Source organism: Callithrix jacchus, chromosome 9, assembly GCF_049354715.1.
Source record: "Callithrix jacchus isolate 240 chromosome 9, calJac240_pri, whole genome shotgun sequence".
In the NCBI taxonomy this organism is placed as follows: domain Eukaryota; kingdom Metazoa; phylum Chordata; class Mammalia; order Primates; family Cebidae; genus Callithrix; species Callithrix jacchus.
The window spans coordinates 9,193,834-9,212,852 of record NC_133510.1 but is presented as its reverse complement, the minus strand read 5'-3'; the positions used below and the strand labels follow the sequence as shown (position 1 = coordinate 9,212,852).

Genomic DNA, 19,019 nt, shown 5'->3' with positions numbered 1-19,019 from the left:
GGAAGCTGGAGTCTTTTAATAAACAGTTTCAGGCTGTGACTCACAGATTGATACCAAATATTCACCTTTGGATAAGAGCAAAGTCCCTGATTCTGATCATATTAGAACTTTTCCTCCATTTTCAGAAACCAAAATGTTGAGTTTTCTGAAAAAGTTCTTGATTTAAAGAAACCATCCATTTATTCCAATTCCTTGTAAAACAGAAAAAAAGGAGAAAAGAGAAATAATTATATGAATACAAAAGTAGAAATGTTTTTAATCCCATTCTACAAATCTTGAAGTTTAAAGTAAGTTTCCTGAAATTGAACTAAAACGTGCATCATTTTTAGTTTTAGTAATCTCAAAGAGACCACATTGCATGTGTAATATCTCTATTCAGGTTTTAAAAAACAAACAAAAATTTCTAGATGCAAACTATTTCTTTAGCATTTTCATTAAAGTTTAAACCATTTTTTTTTAATGAGCAATTACATACTGATAACAGAACTCTCTGTATACTGTGTAGTATGCACATTTTTGTACATAATACGATGGACAAAGAGTACATAGTACCAAAAATATTCCAAGAAAGGGTTGAAATTGGTCAGTGGAAACTGACATTCTTTCAACAACCTATGCTCATGACCTGTGAATCATTTTTTCTTTCACTCATTCACTCACTCCTTTCACTCAAAAACATTTATGGATGGCTACAGTATGCACCTTATACTGTCTATGCACTGAGGATGAAGAGGAGTAAAATACAGCTTCTGTCCTCAGCTTACACTCTGATCCTGCTCTCTTACACCCTACATCTGATCATGAAAATTGGTGTAAATGCCTTTTCTCTCCATCTCTTCCTTTCCTCCACCATAATCAAGGTCATCATCTTTGCAATTGAATGATTAAAATGGTTTCCAATTGGAATTCCTGCATCTAGTGTCTTCTCTTTCCACAACTTATCTATACCACTGCATCATTCATCTTACAAAACAGATTGCTCTGTTTTTGTCACATTCCTGCACAGAAGTCTTCAGTAGCTCCCCACTTTCCCCAGGGAAAACATGAACTCCACGTGTCAATTAGTATTATCAATATTGCTAATAATTGCCTACTATGTGATAGGCACTGTGCTAAACAATTTATCCATCGTTTCAGTTACTCCTCATGAATACCTTTCAAGGCAAGAACTGTCACCTTCATTGTGTTCTTCATGAACCCAAGAGGTGATCAATAACTTTCCCCAGGTCACACAGAGAGTAGGTAGCAGACTGATACCACAATGCGTATTCTTAACCACTCACGGACCCAGCATTCTACTCTTAATTCAGCCTTAACTCTGTGCAAGCTTGGGCTCTGTGCAACCTTTGCTCCATCTGGTCATCCCGTGCACCTGTCCTTTACCTTCTCCATGGCTTTCACTGAAAGCCCAATTTAAGTCCCCTCTCCTCATAAACTCTTCCTAGACCACTCTAGTCTGCACGCTATTTTCTCTACCACTCATTTGGCACTGAGAGATGATCTGTACCATACTTTTTACATAAATATCTCATATGTCTCAGGAACAACAATGAAAATATCTTAAGAACATTTAGAGACAGTCTCACTCTGCCACCCAGGTTGAAATGCAATGGCTCACTGTAACCTCCACCTCCCCTGTTCAAGTGATTCTCCCACGTCAGCCTCCCGAGTAGCTGGGACTACAGGTGCACACCACCACACCAGGCTAGCTTTTTTGTATTCTTGGTTTGTTTGCTTTTTTTAGTAGAGACAGGGTTTTCACCATGTTGGCCGCACTGGTCTCAAACTCCTGACCTCAAGTGATTTGCCTGCCTTGGCCTCCCAAAGTGCTGGGATTATAGCCATAAGCCACCACACCTGGCCCCTCATAGATTCTTAATAAATATTTGCCAGGTTTGTGGTGCTACTCACATAATACACACTCAATAAATTACCATTATGTCAGTGGACAGAGCTTAGAGGGCAGTCTGTCACTATTTAAGAGATTTTGATGCAGAAAACATTCTCCTGCCATGACTGGTGAAAAAGGTTGGTGTCTGAGGTGCTGTATCACCCTTTCCCAGTATGTTATAGAGAATGGAATTCCCAGGAAGTTAACGGAACTTCTTCAAATCCTTCCCAAGTATTCAGACCAAAAAGGATTATTAAAAATTCCTGCCCTGATCCTCAGTCTTAATAAGATCTATGTGAAACTTTAGCCCCAGGGTCTTAGAAAGCTCCAAGATAAAAACAATGGACTTCCCAAACATTTCATAGCAACACAGTCTGGTTATGACTCAGTGATTACAGAGGCTGAGGATCCCCACTCTCTCCTCAAACTGCAAGGAATCATTTTAATTATAGCTTCAATCAAAGCCACCTGGAGACCTCTGGGGACCACAGAGCTCCCAGCCTGCTAGTCATGTCCTTGCAAACTGATACCCACCTCCCATGCACGGTGGAAAAGGATGACCACACTACATGCAATATTGGAGGTTGGCCAACTGGACAGTGATCTCTAATTGCTCATCTTATTAGTGGAAAAGGCTAGCCAGTGGCAAGACAATACAAAATGCCTGACACTTCTCATCCTTATCATTCACTTCTCTGCTAAGAAAAGAAATGGTGTATGACTTGACAATGGAAGATTCTGGTCAAAGCCTAAGACGGCTAAAAATAAGCATGTTTTTTCTGAGGAAGAGAAGAAACAAAGAAGTTTGAGACATGTTGAATACATATTCTCTGGAAGTGAATTGATAATATATTATATTTGGGACTACACTTTTCAGTTTCTAAAGTGGCTGCATAAAGTGTTCTATGACCTCAGCCTCTATCAACCCTAGATGGCTTGGGCAGCTTATGTATCCTCCATTCAACACAGGTGGTAAGAAGAGCCCTAACCTCTGCTGGGGATCTCACAGCTGGTGATTCTCAGAGCCGGGGCTCGAGCCTCTCAGTCTCTCACATTTCCTCTAGCTGCAGGCCAGTCACACCACATGGTTATTTCCCAAGACTGAAGGAGTTGTAACATAAAATTGCTTGGTTAGGTTGGCTCTTTTTTTTTTTTTTTTCTGCTTCCATTCCTGTTTCAATTTGCTCACTTTCTATTCCCTTCTTCCCACCTTCCTAGGCCACCCCCTCCCTCCCCCCACACACTGTCTCTCCTAAGCTTGCTTCAGATGCTGCTTCACTGGCAGCCTTGGCTGCAAATCTCCCAGCCTCGCAGCCAACACTTGGAGCTCACAGATTACAGAGCTGTGTCCTCAGACTGCCTGTTGCTTTTTCTCAGGGTTGGATGGATGAACTGCTTTTTTTTTTTTTAAATGGAGGAGAAATGTTAGAGAGGGAGAGGAAAATAATTGAATACTTCTAGAATTAGCAACAATTCATTTCCACCCCATGATGTCGTCAAATTATCTAATGCTAACTCTTCAGTTTTGTGCTGGACAAGTCAGAGACATTTGGCAAGGGGGCAGGAGGGAATACCCCAGGATAAAATGCTTTCAGTGTTACGGTGTTTTGTTCTACCTTGCTGACTATATTAGTCTGTTTTCACTGCTACAAGGATATGCTGGAGATTGGGTAATTTATAAAGGAAAGAAGTTTAATTGACTCACAGTTCAGCATGCTGAGAAGGCCTCAGGAATCTTACATTCATGATGGAAGGCAAAGGGGGAGCAAGGCACCTTCTTCACAAGGCAGCAGGAAGGAGAAATGCCCCTTATAAAACCATCAGATCTTGTGAGAACTCACTCATTATCAGGAGAACAGCACGGGGAAAACCAGCCCCACGATTCAATTACCTCCACCCGGTCACTCCCTTGACGCCTGGGGATTATGGGGATTACAATCTGAGATGAGATTTGGGTGGGGACACAAAGCCTAACCATATCACTGGCCAACATCGTAGCATCTAATAATGAGAAAGAAACAGAGCTCTTATATTACTCATATAGTTTAGTGCCAAATTGTGAGCAACAGTCATCAGGGTGGGGGGTGAGACATGCAGGGAGCTGTCAATCAGCTTCTCTGACTATCATTAAATTCACACTTGCACACAAAGCACATATGAGCACTGAAAAGTGAACAAGAAGAAATCTGAAAGCTAAATTGTCATTCTCCCCAAAGGGAGAAAAGTTCTGAAACTGTGAAAGCAAAGGTTCTACCTTGGTCTCCTCTTTCTCTCACATCAAAACTGTCCACACAACTCCTGCCATGACCGACACTTCTACTGAGCTTCTCAAGGAGAAACGGTGACTTGGCCCTCCTGTGCTTACGCAGGAACAAAGACTCCACCTGAACTGAGCATTGCTGTGGGATCCAGCTTATTCCTGGCAGGCTAATAAGAGAAAAGATTCACTGCTGTGAATCAAGTAAATAAACATGCCTGGGAAACACTATGGCAGCAGATAACACTGAGAGAAAAATGAGAATCGGTACTATTTTTAGTGGCAGCTTTCTGATGATAATTGTACTTGAAGAGCAACTAGCGTGAATAATATAAAGGCAAAGTTAATTTCAGATCCTAAGCCTGCTGCACTGTTCTTGGATTATTTGAAATACAATGTGATCCACAGTCATTTTAACTGTGTGACAAGGAAATCTGGGGACACCTTAAGTAGCTGCTGGGAGGCTCAGGGGTAAATGAGAGTGGAGGAAAGTTGATCATAGAAACATATTTTACTTTTAAAATATCTTACTGAGTGTATCCCTTGCTTCCTTTCAGGCTAACATTTACTGGAGACTTATGTTCCAGGTACTGTGTTAACTACTCTAGTGAGAATGATCTCATTTAATGATCGCAGCCTTGTGAGGTAGATGCTATTGTTTCCATCCTACAGAAGCCATACAGCTTGTAGAGATGGAGCCAGAATTTCAACCCAGTCTTTCTGACTCTAGAATCAAATCACTGTGCTATTGTAGATGGAGAAAGGAGATTCTGGGGCTCAAAAAATAATGCCCCCAAATGAGGGCCCCAACAGCAGCTTCAGAAGCAAAACCTTTTCTCTGACCTTCTCTTGCCTTCATGTCTCTCAGTCCCAGTCTCTTCCAAGGGTAGCCGTAGAAGCTAGAATTTCTCTTCCCCAATGTGGGACATAGAAACCAGAATCACTTTTTCCCAAAGCCAGCCATAAAACCTAAAAATATCACTCTAACCTTCTCTCCACCTTATCTGTGTGAAAACTAGCCATAAAAAAATTATCTGACCTAACTTGTTTGATGATAGGTCATAAGACCCGCATTCCAGAGAGGGTCCTGCCCCACACCCAGAAGGAAGAAATGCATGCTCAGAGAGATTGAGAAGAATCTAGACAGACAGGCCTCGATGGGTTTCCCCAGTGTCTATTAGCATTCGATCATGCCCTTTTTGTCCAACCATATTTCCATAATAAAAGGCTCCCCATATTTTGTTGAACCTCAGCATAAAATTGGACAATTTCCCCTATATCTTTGGGTCTTCATTCTGAAGACTCCTGTGTATACACATTAACTAACCGTGTATGCCTTTTCTCCAATTCATCCGTCTTTCGTGAGTTAGTTCTCAGTAAACCTTCAGTGGGCCGAAGTGAAAGCTCTTCCTAGGCCCCCACAGTGATAACTCACCCTTCTGTTTCGCTATAAAAAACAATTATCCCCTAATACCTGACCTACCCATCCATCCTGAGAACAGGACCCAGGGCTGCTGATGCGATCAGAGCTGTCTCAGTGAGCCAGAAGTAATGGTGGCTACAGCCACCCAGAACAACTGGAGTGCCTCCCTGTGGATCTATACAACTGGGGTCCCTCTCTCATCCTGAGTCCAGGCCCCAGCTTCACAGGACAGCTGCTGTCATCCTTTTGTCCAGATCAGAGTCCTGAGAAGCAGGCAGTCAGGATCCACTGAACCACAGCTCTGCCATCGCCCATGGAGCAGGATGGCTCAGAGACTCTCCCACAGTCTACAAAACTCAGTCTCTCCTTCCTTTCCTGCCCTTAAGCTACAAACTGGCCAGATTCAGGTTGATTCAATACATGTATGAACACAAACAACCCTCATTCATATAAACTATACCAAAGGCTGAGCTCACGGGATCAGCGAGGAACAAATTCTCTCCACATTTTTATGAGTCTCTGAGTATTAATGTTCGAGGTATAAATACGGGTCCCACTGTTGGGGCTCTACCCATGAATATTTCTATGGACCTGTGTTCATGAATATTCAGATTAAGATGAGAGCCAAACCAAACTGCAAGCATGAGATGGAGGGAGAAATTCCCACTGTAAAGGAGGCAGGTCTAAGGAGCTGTGCAAAGCACAGCGTGCTTGCTGACAGACCACAGGGTGCTGTGATGTGGTGGTTCTTACCTCGTTTCTAACAGCCCGTGGAGATATTTTCTTAAGAAGAAGAAAAAATCATAACTTCATAAAGGAAGTTAATGAGACAGTGGTTTTTGCCTTTAAGGAAAAGTCTTATCCTGATAACCTACCTGGAATACTTTGTATCATTTTAAGAAAATTTCAGTTCTAAGTGACAGAAGATCCAACTCAAACTAGCTTGAGTGAAAAAGGAACTTGTTAGCAAATGCAACAGGCCTAGAGCTAGCAGCTGGCACATTGGAATTCAAGGACACGACATCTGTCACCATAGTCTGTCCTCTTTCCCTGCCTTGGTTCTGTTCTCCTTCATGTTGCTTCCACTGTGAATGTCTGCTTGGTGGCAGATAGACCATCAGCAGCTCCTGTCCCTACACTCTAGTGTTCAGGGGGAGTTTGTAGAGTAAGTGTTCTGGGTGCCACTCTGATTTGCCTGGCTTGTTTCATGCACTCATCTGTATCCCTGTGGCCAAGGATGTCAAGTGTACTTTAGGCCAAGTTGAATCCCATGCCCATCCACAGAACCATAAAGGTCCCCAGTGGAAATTCAAGAAACTATTCCTAAAAGATGGGGGGAAGGCCTAAACTCAATAGAGGTTCTCTTCATAGCATCTCCTTATAAAACACAAGTGCTTGTATTCATTTATTAAAATTACTCAGTGTGGACACATAAAACATTTAACTATGAGTACCTTTAGGCTCCCCCTGCCATGTAGTATTTTTAAATGGACCTAACATATTGGCACATATTTTTAAGATTTTGGGTACCCACTGGTATGAAAATGCTTCCAAAAATCACTAGGCCTAAAATTAAAACCAAAGACCAAGACCAAAGAATCTTGTATTTCTCTCTCAGATTGGCTCCTAACTCATAAAATGTTATCCCAATACATTTACATAAACTTTCTATACTATTTTATTTCCGGTTTGCCTTCCTCTCACAAAAAAAAAAAAAAGTGCCTGCAGCTCTTAGGTATTTTTACTTTGTGTTAAATGCAAAGGTGTGTAACTCTAAGAGATTTTCAGTGGAGCCAGTGAAGGAGATTTGCCTCTTTTTAAAAAATGATTAATATCTTTTGACTCCTCCAGATCCACTCTCCCCGCTTTTCCAACCTCTGCCCTGGAAAGACTTGACTTGTCTGAACTACATCAATGGGCTCTCTTATTCTCCAACTTCTGGTTGGGTTTCAGGCAATAACGAGGAGACGAGTGGAAGATCAGGAGAGAAAAAGACTAAGAAGCCAGCTGCATGCCTCAACCAAAATCATACTGCCTGCAAAGGTGTCCTTTTCACCTGACTCTCTACCCAAAGGTCCTAATAATTGTTGCCACCTCTTGCACCTGCAGGCCTCTAGCTCCTGCACCGTCCACCATGGTTCCCCAACCCTTTCCCACACCTTTGTAAATAGTCTCTTCATTAAACTCTTCTCCCCTTTTTCTAATTTGAGGGCGTCATTTATTTCCTACTGGAACCATGATGAACACAATCTGTAAACATTTTGACAGAGAAGGGGAGCAGAAGAAACGAAAAGGTGACAGAAACTTCAGATTAAGAAGTAGACCTAATTAATTATCTGATAAACAGTAAAAATGCTGTAAGTGGGTCCAACCAATTTGATGTTTGGATTAATTTCCATTTTCATGTCAATAAACCCTTCGAGCCCTCACATTAAAGGTAGAAACCAAAAGACTAATAACAACACTCATTGAAAATTTTCCACTTCAGAGGGAGTTTTAGCACACACCTATCATAAGTCTCTTAGCTACATTTTTGGTAAACAAGAGAGATCAAAGAAATGAGACAGTAATTCAGGAGGACGCCAGGGAAGACAGAAGATGTTCTATTTGAACTCTCCTTCTACTTGCTTCTTTCACAACAAGTGCTATTCACAACCCCCATATTCATTTCCAGCGCAGAGGAACCAGCAATTTCTCTAGGAGTCATTAACGTTTTTCAGAGTGTTCTCTTTGCCAAGGTTCAGACACAATTGTGATCATAAGAAGATGGGCAGGAAGGGAACGAGAAAGTTGCAGAGGGATAGAAGAGATGAGATGAAGAAGTGAGAGAATGAAAGGATAGGGGAGGAGAGCAGACCTGAGAGGCAGGCACTCAGGAGACTGGGTAGCAGGTGGGAGAGGGGCCTCAGAACATGGAACTGGCAAGAGAGGAACAGAGAGACCAGACGGATGGACCACTGGATATTTTGCAAGGAGATTAATTTTGTGGGGAGAGGACTGGCAAAGACTTCATGGTTGCTCAGTAACCATAGAACAATATCCTGGAAGCTATTTAGCCTATCTTCCATTGGAAACGAAAGCCACTATTCTGTATGGTCCTGTGAACGCGTCTTAAGAAGGGTGGATTTACCCATACTTGCCTGCTCTTTGTCAGTTCCAATGATGTTTTCTGTTTAAAAACAGGTGTCGGCTGTCACCTTAGGTGATCTAATGGATCTGAGGAACAATTAAAATGAGATGAAGGGGAAAGCCATGGGTTAGCCTGAAAACTCCCCTGCTTTTAATCTGCATTAGTTTCCCTATCAGGGGCTTACTTTCCTATGCCTGAGCCAGGGGAACTGCTTAGAGAGTAGAATGTGTTTTCCCCTCCCTGGTCTGCAAATCCCTGCTACTTTGCTGCTTGTTTATTTGTTTGCAGTTAATTATGTTGTAAAGACAGTGGTAACAGATCCAAGGAGTAAGAAAACATATTTGTTTCATCTTCTTGGCTGATGGACTTTCTTAAGTCTGACTTTTTTTTGTCTGCCCCCATCCAAGGTTGCCCAGTGATTCTGCATTTTAATAAAAAGTGTGATCCTCTTCCCCATTTAATTAGTATAATTGTTACCCAGACAAATCACTATAATTAAATTCAATTTAAAAGTGAGAACCCACCTGCAACCATATGTTAAACCAGCCTTTGGATAAGGAAGTTGGTATTTTCATTTTGTATTAAATGAAAAGTTGTGTAACTATAATAGATTCTCAATGGAGATAGTTAAGGAGATTTGCCTCGTTTTAAAAATGATTAATTATAATTCACATGTGTCTGAAAAGAAATTACTTGACCCTTAGAAAAACATTTTCATTAAACAGAATCTACCATTAAGCTGGCTTCTAGTGAGTGGATTTGGTATTGACACAGAGAAAGTAATGGAGATGAGGAAAAAAAAAAAAAATAAGGGGCTTTCAGCGGATGTTTGAAATAAACTTAAACATGGAAGGCTCCTGCAATTTTGGCACTGTCTGGCTCCCCTAACTCTTTCTGCTTCTCTCTCTCATGCCAGGGGGTGGCCTTCACAAACTTAAGTCAATCAGCACATCCATTCCCCTGACAATAGTGATTTGATTAGGAGGCAGAGTCAATGAAATGTTTGCTAGAACTTCTGGGAAGGAGAAAATTCTTCTCTCTTCTATAGGAGCCATTTAAAAAGACTTTCTTTTCCTGGATGTGTAATTTGAAGATGTAATTTTTTGGGCTGCTGTAGAATTCTGAAATCCAGGAGTGAGATCTAGAGTAGCTGCCTCACCTCAGTGACATCAGTGAAGATGTTGGATCAAGTTAGTGCTACTTCTGGATTTTTCAGCCATGCAAACCCACCTTTATGGCTTAAGCTAATTTAAGCTGAATTGTCTGTCACTTGCAACCACGAGAATCCTGGCTGTGCTAAGGCAAGGTCAGATGTCCCCCAGTGAGAGATTCAGTAGAAGGGACTGTCAATACCTGTATTACTGGGACAATGTATTAGATCAGGGATCCTGGGCCTGGCTGAGTCAGCAGAATCATCTGAAAACTTGTTAAAGGTACACATAAAGATCAATGATTTTTAAAACAAAGCATTTTAAAAAGTAGGTGATTTCAGAAAGGGAACTAAGATAAGTATAATTAATGGGCTAAATCTAAGAGAAGGAAATGTTAGAAGATGAGGGCAGATGAAGGCAAGTTTAATTCTTTTTTTTTTTTAACTATTATTTATTTAGAGTCATCTAAAAGCAAAGTACTATTACAGAACTCAGTAGAACTGATTACTAAGCTGTATAAGACAAAATCTATCCATTCTCGGGATTTCTTTTAATCACTAGAGAAACTAAACATGTGCGCTTCTAAGTCCATCACTCACAAGACAAGTGCTGAGCAATACTTTCTGTAGTCTCCAACAGCTTACCAAGCATATTCACACTCATCATATCATCTGATTCTCACAGCAGCCCTTTGAGATAGGCAGTTGCACTTCTCTATTTGGCACAGATGAAAAGAACTGAGACTACAAGTGTGCAAAGATAAATATAAATGAATGTCACTGTGGCATTATTTAAAAGAGGAGGAAACAGAAAACTGCCTAAATATCAATAGCAACGTGGCTAAATCCATTTTAACTTCCATAAAACAGAACGGTAGGCACTGTTAACGTAATAAAGTAAAGTTCTTGTTCCAGGTAAGATGGAGTAAGCACACTCTACCCCATCTTCCATTGAATTAGGATGCCAGATTATCAAATAAAATACAGGATGCCTAGTTAGATGTGATTTTCAGGTAAGCAATAACTTTTGGTGTAAGTATTTCCCATGCAATATTTAAAATAAACATACTTGGGCCGGGCGCGGTGGCTCAAGCCTGTAATCCCAGCACTTTGGGAGGCTGAGACGGTGGATCACGACGTTGAGAGATCGAGACCATCCTGGTCAACAAGGTGAAACCCCATCTCTACTAAAAATACAAAAAATTAGCTGGGCATGGTGGCACATGCCTGTAATCCCAGCTACTCGGGAGGCTGAGGCAGCAGAATTGCCTGATCCCAGGAGGCGGAGGTTGCGGTGAGCCGAGATCGCACCATTGCACTCCAGCCTGGGCAACAAGAGCGAAACTCCGTCTCAAAAAATAAATAAATAAAATAAACATATTTAAAAATTATATGGAATGTCTTATATTTTACCTGGCAACCCTAAACTGAATGCCATTAAAATGCTAGACAAAACGCATGGGAAAATTACCTGAAAACTGAAAAGTAAATGGTAGCAGCAGATTTCTTGGATAGTTAGGCAGACATGAGCAGGGCAGAAGAGGGCCCTTCCCTCTAGGAATGTCAGGTAATGATGGTCAGGTGGTTGTTAAACTGTTTTCCTAAAATAATAATTGGTCATAGCTGGCACCAGAGAAGGACAGTCTCCCAATAGAGAGAAAACACCTAGAGCTGGTGATCAGCAGCTTCTTGATAAGATCTGAGGAGCTGAGCAAGTGGGCTCAAGCATGGACACTAAGAGGCAAAATGGCAGGGAACCTTCATCTGGGAACGCTCCACTGGTGAGGGAAAAACACCTCAAGTGAGCCCGCACACGCTTTCAGTAAACACACTGTGCAAGCAGCCCCTCCCAAGTTTCGGCAGGCCACTGCACATATGGACAGCCCACCCCAGAACCACCCAGAAATGAAAACCCAGAACCATGCCAATGTATGAACCAGGCCCCAAGTCAAGGGCCAAACAGGGCACTTAGATTTCTCAAGTTGCGTGCTTGGCCCTCTTCCACGTGTAGTTTACTGCCTTTCATTCCTGCTCTAAAACTTTTTAATAAAACTTTCAAAACTTGCCTCCGTCTCTCACGCTACTTTATGCTCCTCAGCTGAATTATTTTCTCCAAGGAGGCAAGGATTGAGTTTGCTGAAGACCAGTCAGATTCGCCACTTGTAACAGATTGAGAAACAAAAACTCGAATTATGAACAATGTAGTGGTAAACTTCCTGAGTTTTTGTTTTGTTTTTCTTATCTCCAAGCCTAGACTGAAAAGCAACCAAACCCCAGAGCTGTGGACTCACCACAGAACAAGTGCTCCAAAAGAAGTCCTCTCCTTCTGGTCTGAGGAGTGAGAAGTGGGTTCCTGTAAAGGACAGAGAAAATGAGAGAAATGCCCTGCATTCCTTTCTTCCTTCCCTGTTCCCTTCCTCTTTTTCTCCCTCTCTCTTTTTCCTCCTTTCTTTTTCTAACCAAGCCAGTCCACAGAAAGCAGGCAGGAATCAAATGATGCAAAGCAAAGCAGCCAGATGATGGCAGTTTTGACCAATAGGCACATGAGACTCTCTCTCTATATATATACACACCTCCAAAGGATCAAAAAGAGGCACTCCTGGAGATTAGAGGAAGCTACCCCCCAAAAAAATGATCCTATATATCTGTGATTAAATTCTGGGCTCACCTCTGAAATATGCATGCATGGAAATGATCCTAAACAATACACTAAAGCTTGAAAGCTGAGCAATGGGATAGAACACCACTTAGGTCCTAGACTGCATACTGGGGGGCACGTACACAAGATGGATTTAAATAATATTCTAAAAGCTTTGAAAATACAGTCCACAGAAAGCAGGTAGGAATATGCAACTTAAACATAATGAGTTTAAATGCTTTATGAGGTGGCCAGCCTTCAAGATGACCACCAATGACCTTACATCCTGGTATTCACACCCTCTCCTTCCATACTCTCCCAAGGTTGGTCTGCATGGCCAGTAGGGTAGGGCAGAAGTGACTGCTTGTCTCTTTCAAGGTTATAAGACTGTGGCTTCAGTCTTGGCTTCAACTCTCACTTGATCCCTCTATCTAGGGGAAGTTATATCATGAGCAACCCTACAGAGAGTCCCGCATGGTATGGAACTGAAGTCTCCCGTCAACATCCACATGAGTGAGCTTGGAAGTGGATCCTCAAAATCCAGTCAAGCTTTGATTGCAGCATCATGTGACATCCTAACCCAGAAGCACTGAGCTAAGTCTCTCTTAGCTTCCCGACCCTCTGAAGCTGTGAGATAATGTTCGCTGTGTTAAGCTACTCGGGTTTGGCATAATTTGTTATGCAGCAGCAGATAACTAACATGCCTAACAAAACAAGCAAGCAGAAAGCAACACTCTCCATAGGATTCAAAGACACAGAGTCTTACAACAATCAAAACGTCAACGATGCAATTCAGATTACAAAAGAACTGAGAAAAATCTCAACAGTATGCAAGGAAAAAGAAAATCAACAAGAAACAAACGACCCAGTTTCAAGGAGTTGGCAAGGATGCTAGGTTTACCCCTAAGTATATCATTTTTAATGTATCTATTGAAAAATTATATTTTTACTTTATTTTCCAAATCCCTATTGCTAGTACATAAAAACATAACTGACATTTTTATGTTGACCTTGTATCTTGTAGTGTTAAATTCACACGTATGCAGCCTTTTAGCAGACTCCTTGAAATCTCCTATGTAGGCACAATCATACTGACTAAAAGAATCCAGTTTCCAAATGTTACATAATATATGATTCCATTTATATGACTGAAGAGGGCCAGAGTTACAGGTGAAGAGAGGTCCTAAATGCAAAAGGGTAACACAATGGAATTTTTGAAGTCATATACATGTTCTGTATTCTGCATATGTGTTGGTTCACATGTACAATATGCACATACCATAAATCCACGTGCTTAAACTGTCGAAAAAAATTCAATGTGTGCAATTTTCAAATTTAAAGCAATAAAACTATAAAAATGAGGGAAGCCTGTAATATATATTGTTTTCCATTAAAAACTCACAAAAGTTATTGTATAGTATTACATATTCTCCTTATTATAGGTGAAATATTTTTGGGAATGAATGTGTATGTGCATGTATACCTATGTGCTTATAGATATGCATTATGTGAGTATAGAAATAGCTTTAAGAATCCAAAGCAAATTCTTAACAGAAGTGAAACTGGGGAGGAGTAAAAAATTTTACTTGAATAAACTTTTTTATTTTTTAAAACCAACTTGTATAATATTTGTAAATCATTCAAATTAAGATTTGTGTAATGAGAGAAATTGGGGCCTGGATAAACTGTCTTGTTCAAGGTCATACAATGATGGAATCAAAAGGATTCTAACGTTATATGCCTAATGTTCTTTTCAATAAATCAGAGGCAATGGATTCTAAAGAAAGTCAGAAAAGTGAGACTGGGCAGTTAGGAAAGGCTTTGTGGAGGAAAAGGCGTTTTTGAGCCATGCCTTAAAGGATTAGAAAAATTTCAAAGATATAGATTATGGGAGGGAATTTTTGGTGAAAAGAATATCTTAAGCTCTAGATCAGGGTCAGGAAAAAATAAAGCCTGTTCAGAATAGTTCAGATTAATTAGATCAATTATGTAGATATACATATGGCATTAGTACAAAATGATGCAGAAATTTTGCAGGGTATGAGAACTTTGAAAGCACTCTATGATAATTAGGATTATATTAAAAGGTTTCAGAGGAGTTTCGGGGGGAAATGGAAGGGAAAGAAGCCAGAGTGCAGGAGGTTAAAGAACAAGTAAATGATGTGTCAGTAAGACACAGGGATATGTTTGGATGAGAAAGGAAATTACGGGAAAGTAATTTAAAGGGAAAATAGTGTCAGTGAAAGAATTAAAGGAGGGTAAGCTTTATGATAATTGATAATGAGCGTATTTCAGACAAAAAGAAATATGGGCAAGTGAAAAAAGAAAAGCATTGAAGAGGCAGCATGGATGAAATCAGAGCCAACAGGAGGGTGAAGACCGAGATAAGGGTATAACTTGCCTCTGAGGCTTGCTTCTTGATTGATTTTATTGCTTGTTTCATTGGTGAAATATGGGCCAATAAGAGATGAGGGTAGAGATGGTGGTATTAGCCTTGCCTTTGAGACTTGTAGAGGACTAAAGGGATTTTTGGAAATGACAAAGAAAAAATGTGGAAAACAATATGGCTGATTGTATTTTTCTCGGGTGGTTGCAACCATATCTACCACCGTACATGCTCTTCTTGCAATTTTATTTTTGACATTTTCTCTTTAAAAGAGAGAAATTACCTTTCCCTCTTAAATATGTGTGAGATTTGTGACCATTTCAACCAATAAAATAGTCACAGATATGAGCAGATATGCAGCAGATGTGAAAGCTAGGATACAGGTGAGCTGAGCATATAAAAGAAATTGTAGCTTCCACCTTGTTCACTGGAACACTCATGCTCAAAACCTTGAACTATCACTACTCAGTAAGTCCAAAGACTTTGAGTCTACCATCCTATGAGAAAGCCAGCCCACATGGAGAAGCCATACACAGGTGCTCTAGTCTACAGTATTTGTCTTTGTTCCTCTTGTCCCATCCACCAGACACGTAAATGAGTCTTTCAATAATTCCAGCTTCCCCGTCACCCCAGTTAAGACCCCCAGAAACCATGGAACAGAGGTAAATCATACTGGACCCTTCCTAAATTCCTGACGTATGGATTATGGAGTAGCTGCTGCTGTTTTATGCCACTAACTTTGGGTTGCTTTGTTATATAGCAATAATCAGAACAGATCACCTCAATTTATTAGAAAACCACTGTTCCGTGTTTAATGGGTTATGATGCAGGCTGAAGGAGAGGTAGTAAAAGATGAATCCTGGCCTCAGGAACTTTGTCATCAGAAGACAAAACAAGACATGTACTTAACCACCTAATCACTCATAACCACGCATAACCACCCAGCAAGGCAGGAAGTTGGTAGTGCTGCTAGTGACAACTTTTTTTTGTTTTTTTGTTTTTTTTTTTTAATTTTTTATTGGATTATAACCTTTCCCCCTGAGAGTAAGAAAGCGCAGGGTGGGACTAGGGTTTTGAAGAGTTAAAGTACTTGGAATAAACTATTACAGTGAGTGTTCTAGAAAGGCAATGAGACATGACTAAAAAGACTGTTCAATATCAATGAAGGCACAGCTGGATTTAACAGCACAAATTTGGAAAGGGCCACATCAGCTCAGTGGGATCAGGTCCTCTAGCAACGTTTACCAGTTTGGAAGAAGTTGAAAATTCAGGAGTGGCAAAGAGCTGAGTTTCTACCTGGCATGACAATTACTTGCACACTCCTTAATTCATTAAGCAAATATTTGTTAAACACCAAATCTATGTGAAGCACTATGCATGATAGAATGAAAGGGGGAATATATAGCTGAGTATTAAAATACACTGAAATAGGAGGACTTTGAGAAATTTGTGAGAAATATTTTTGAACAGAAATGAGATAGATCATCTTTCTAGTAGTAGCATTAAAATGAGAATAAGGCGGGTGGATCACGAGGTCAAGAGATCGAGACCATCCTGGTCAACATGGTGAAACCCCGTCTCTACTAAAAATACACAAAATTAGCTGGGCATGATGGCGCGTGCCTGTAATCCCAGCTACTCAGGAGGCTGAGGCAAGAGAATTGCCTGAACCCAGGAGGCAGAGGTTGCGGTGAGCCGGGATCGCACCATTGCACTCCAGCCTGGGTAACAAGAGCGAAATTCCGTCTCAAAATAAAATAAAATAAAATGAGAATAAATATCACAATTAAAAGGAAGTAGGCCTGAGATAAATGAAGCCCCCTCACACTCCTAAGACTCTGTAACTGAGGTCTAAGAAAAGGTAATAGTTACAAGGAGGTCATAACTGAATCGTATTTGAGATTGGGTCAAACTAAATTTTAACTTCCTCCTGGTTCTGGCGCATTCTCCTCTGAGCCATCAATCAAGAGTTCGTCTGCAGATGGACAGTGGCTATGATTTCAATAAGAAGTAGTTATTTCCCGAAAATATATTTCAAATTTGGCTGAATTTCTCTTCAAGGAAGTTTATGTTCGGCCCGTCTGAAGACTGATGTCTCACATTAATGATAGCTGAAGATGGTACCTTGCTGTTTTACTTTTCAATTCCCGGGGAAGTAATGAAGTTGAAGTTTCATTTGTGATTGTCCACTGGCCTTCTTGCTTTTTAAATTGCCTTGTCTTATACTTTGCCCATACTGCTACTGTATTCTTGCAGGGTTTTTAAAAATATATTTGGGATTTATATGGGGTTTCTGTTTTAAAAAAGGACTTATATTTCACGTTTTGAGTTTTAAAGAATTTCTGCTGCTCTAAGAACTGAAGAAAACTGTCCTAACATCATCCTTTTCATCAGTTTTTAAAAATAATCTCAGCTGTTCTGGAATGCTTATTCCAAGTCTTCCTGGCACCTACTGGTGACCTTTGTTCCACACTATGTCATATCAGCTAAAGACAAATGATGTTTTGTAGCTGTTTGTCTATGAGTTGTTTTGTGGCAGAATCCAGCAGACTGTCTGCATGTTTTAGTAATAATCTTAGATCTATGACTTATACTTGGCTTTGGTGGAAATTGGCAGGTTTGACAGTTAAATCTAGTCACTTAACTGTAATGTGCCTCTATGACCATCTCAGCATAAAAGAACTGGACCTAGAGCAGTCTTTGAGCTTCCTGGTAATGAGATGCTTTGCACAGACAGTGGTGGTGGTTTGAGACCTGGAGACAAAGCATGTCTTGTTCGACCTAGCAACAGAAGGACAAAAAAACTTAGATAAGAAATCTCCTGACACTTTACATACATATTCTTTTCCTGATATTGCTGTCCTGTATCCTTTGCTTGTAATAAAACTGCTCCAAGAATATAAACGATTTGAGTCTTATGAGTCGTTTCAGCAATCAGTAATGGAACAGTTAAAGTAATTGATATAATTAATGCACATAGCACGGAGGTTAGGAAGGCATGAAGAAGATCCCTAAGGGAAAACTTATTTATTTATTTATTCAGCCTGGCTCCAAAAATCTCACTAGGCTAGAAAACAAAATTCTGCAAGAGGGAAGAGAAACAAAAATCTCACTAGCAATTGGCAGACAAAAATAACTCAGGCATGACCCTTGATCATGAGATATTCACATTGTGAAGAAAAATACAGACATACAAACGAAAGATCACCACCAATTGTTGTAATTTCTGAAAGAGTGATGTGTAAAAGGAAGGAGAAAGAGAGTAAATCTTTTTGAGGGACTTTGTTAGGGCTTTGTATTTAAGCTTAGTCATAAAAGACGGGCATGGCTTATCAAGGAAAAGTAAAAAATGCAAATGCAAGGGAGAAATATATTCCAACAAATAGAGGTGTAGTATTGTTTATCAATTTTCATTAACATATATAAGTGAGTTTCACATTTTTTGAGAAAGTAATCTTTTTCATTTCATTAGCAAAGCCTTTTAAACAAACTATGGCCACATTTGTGCAACTGAATACTATACAACATATATATATATATATAAATATATATATTACTATATATAAAAAGAAAAATAACATTCTCTAAATACTAATAAAGAAAAATATATACCACAATGTAGAATAGATCTTTATAATTCTAGTCCTGTAGGAAGACTATGTTCAAGAAATATTACTTACTCATGAAAATTACATCATCTTGGACATAGTAAATGAGGCAAAAGCAATATTGGAAGAAACACTGTGGCAATTTTCCATAACAGTTCAAAAATATGAAGCTACAGCTGGGATTGGTGGCTCATGCCTGTAATTCCAGCACTTAGGGAGGCCGAGGTGGGCAAATATCTTGAGATCAGGAATTTGAGAACAACCTGGCCAAATGGCAAAACCCCATTTCTACTAAAAACACAAAAATTAGCCAGGCATGGTGGTGCACACCTGTAATCCCAGCCACTCAGGAGGCTAAGGCAGGAGAACCACTTGAATCTGGGAGGCAAAGATTGCAGTGAGCTAAGATCATGCCACTGCACTCCAGCCTGGGTGACAGAGCAAGATTGCACCTCAAACAAAAATTATATATATTATAGATATAAATTATATATATAAATGAGAGTTCTATTACATATATATACATATATATGTAA

The 19,019-nt window shown here is 40.1% G+C and overlaps 1 long non-coding RNA gene across 1 annotated transcript; it reads right to left on the bottom strand.

The window, feature by feature from the left end:
• Positions 1–7,289: 7,289 nt before the first annotated feature.
• LOC118144436 (uncharacterized) lies at positions 7,290–18,262 on the bottom strand. Its single transcript, XR_013522265.1, has 3 exons — positions 17,521–18,262; positions 12,143–12,204; positions 7,290–12,010 (listed from the first exon to the last, which is right to left on the bottom strand). It is a non-coding gene; the product is annotated as an uncharacterized LOC118144436 (long non-coding RNA).
• Positions 18,263–19,019: the final 757 nt, after the last annotated feature.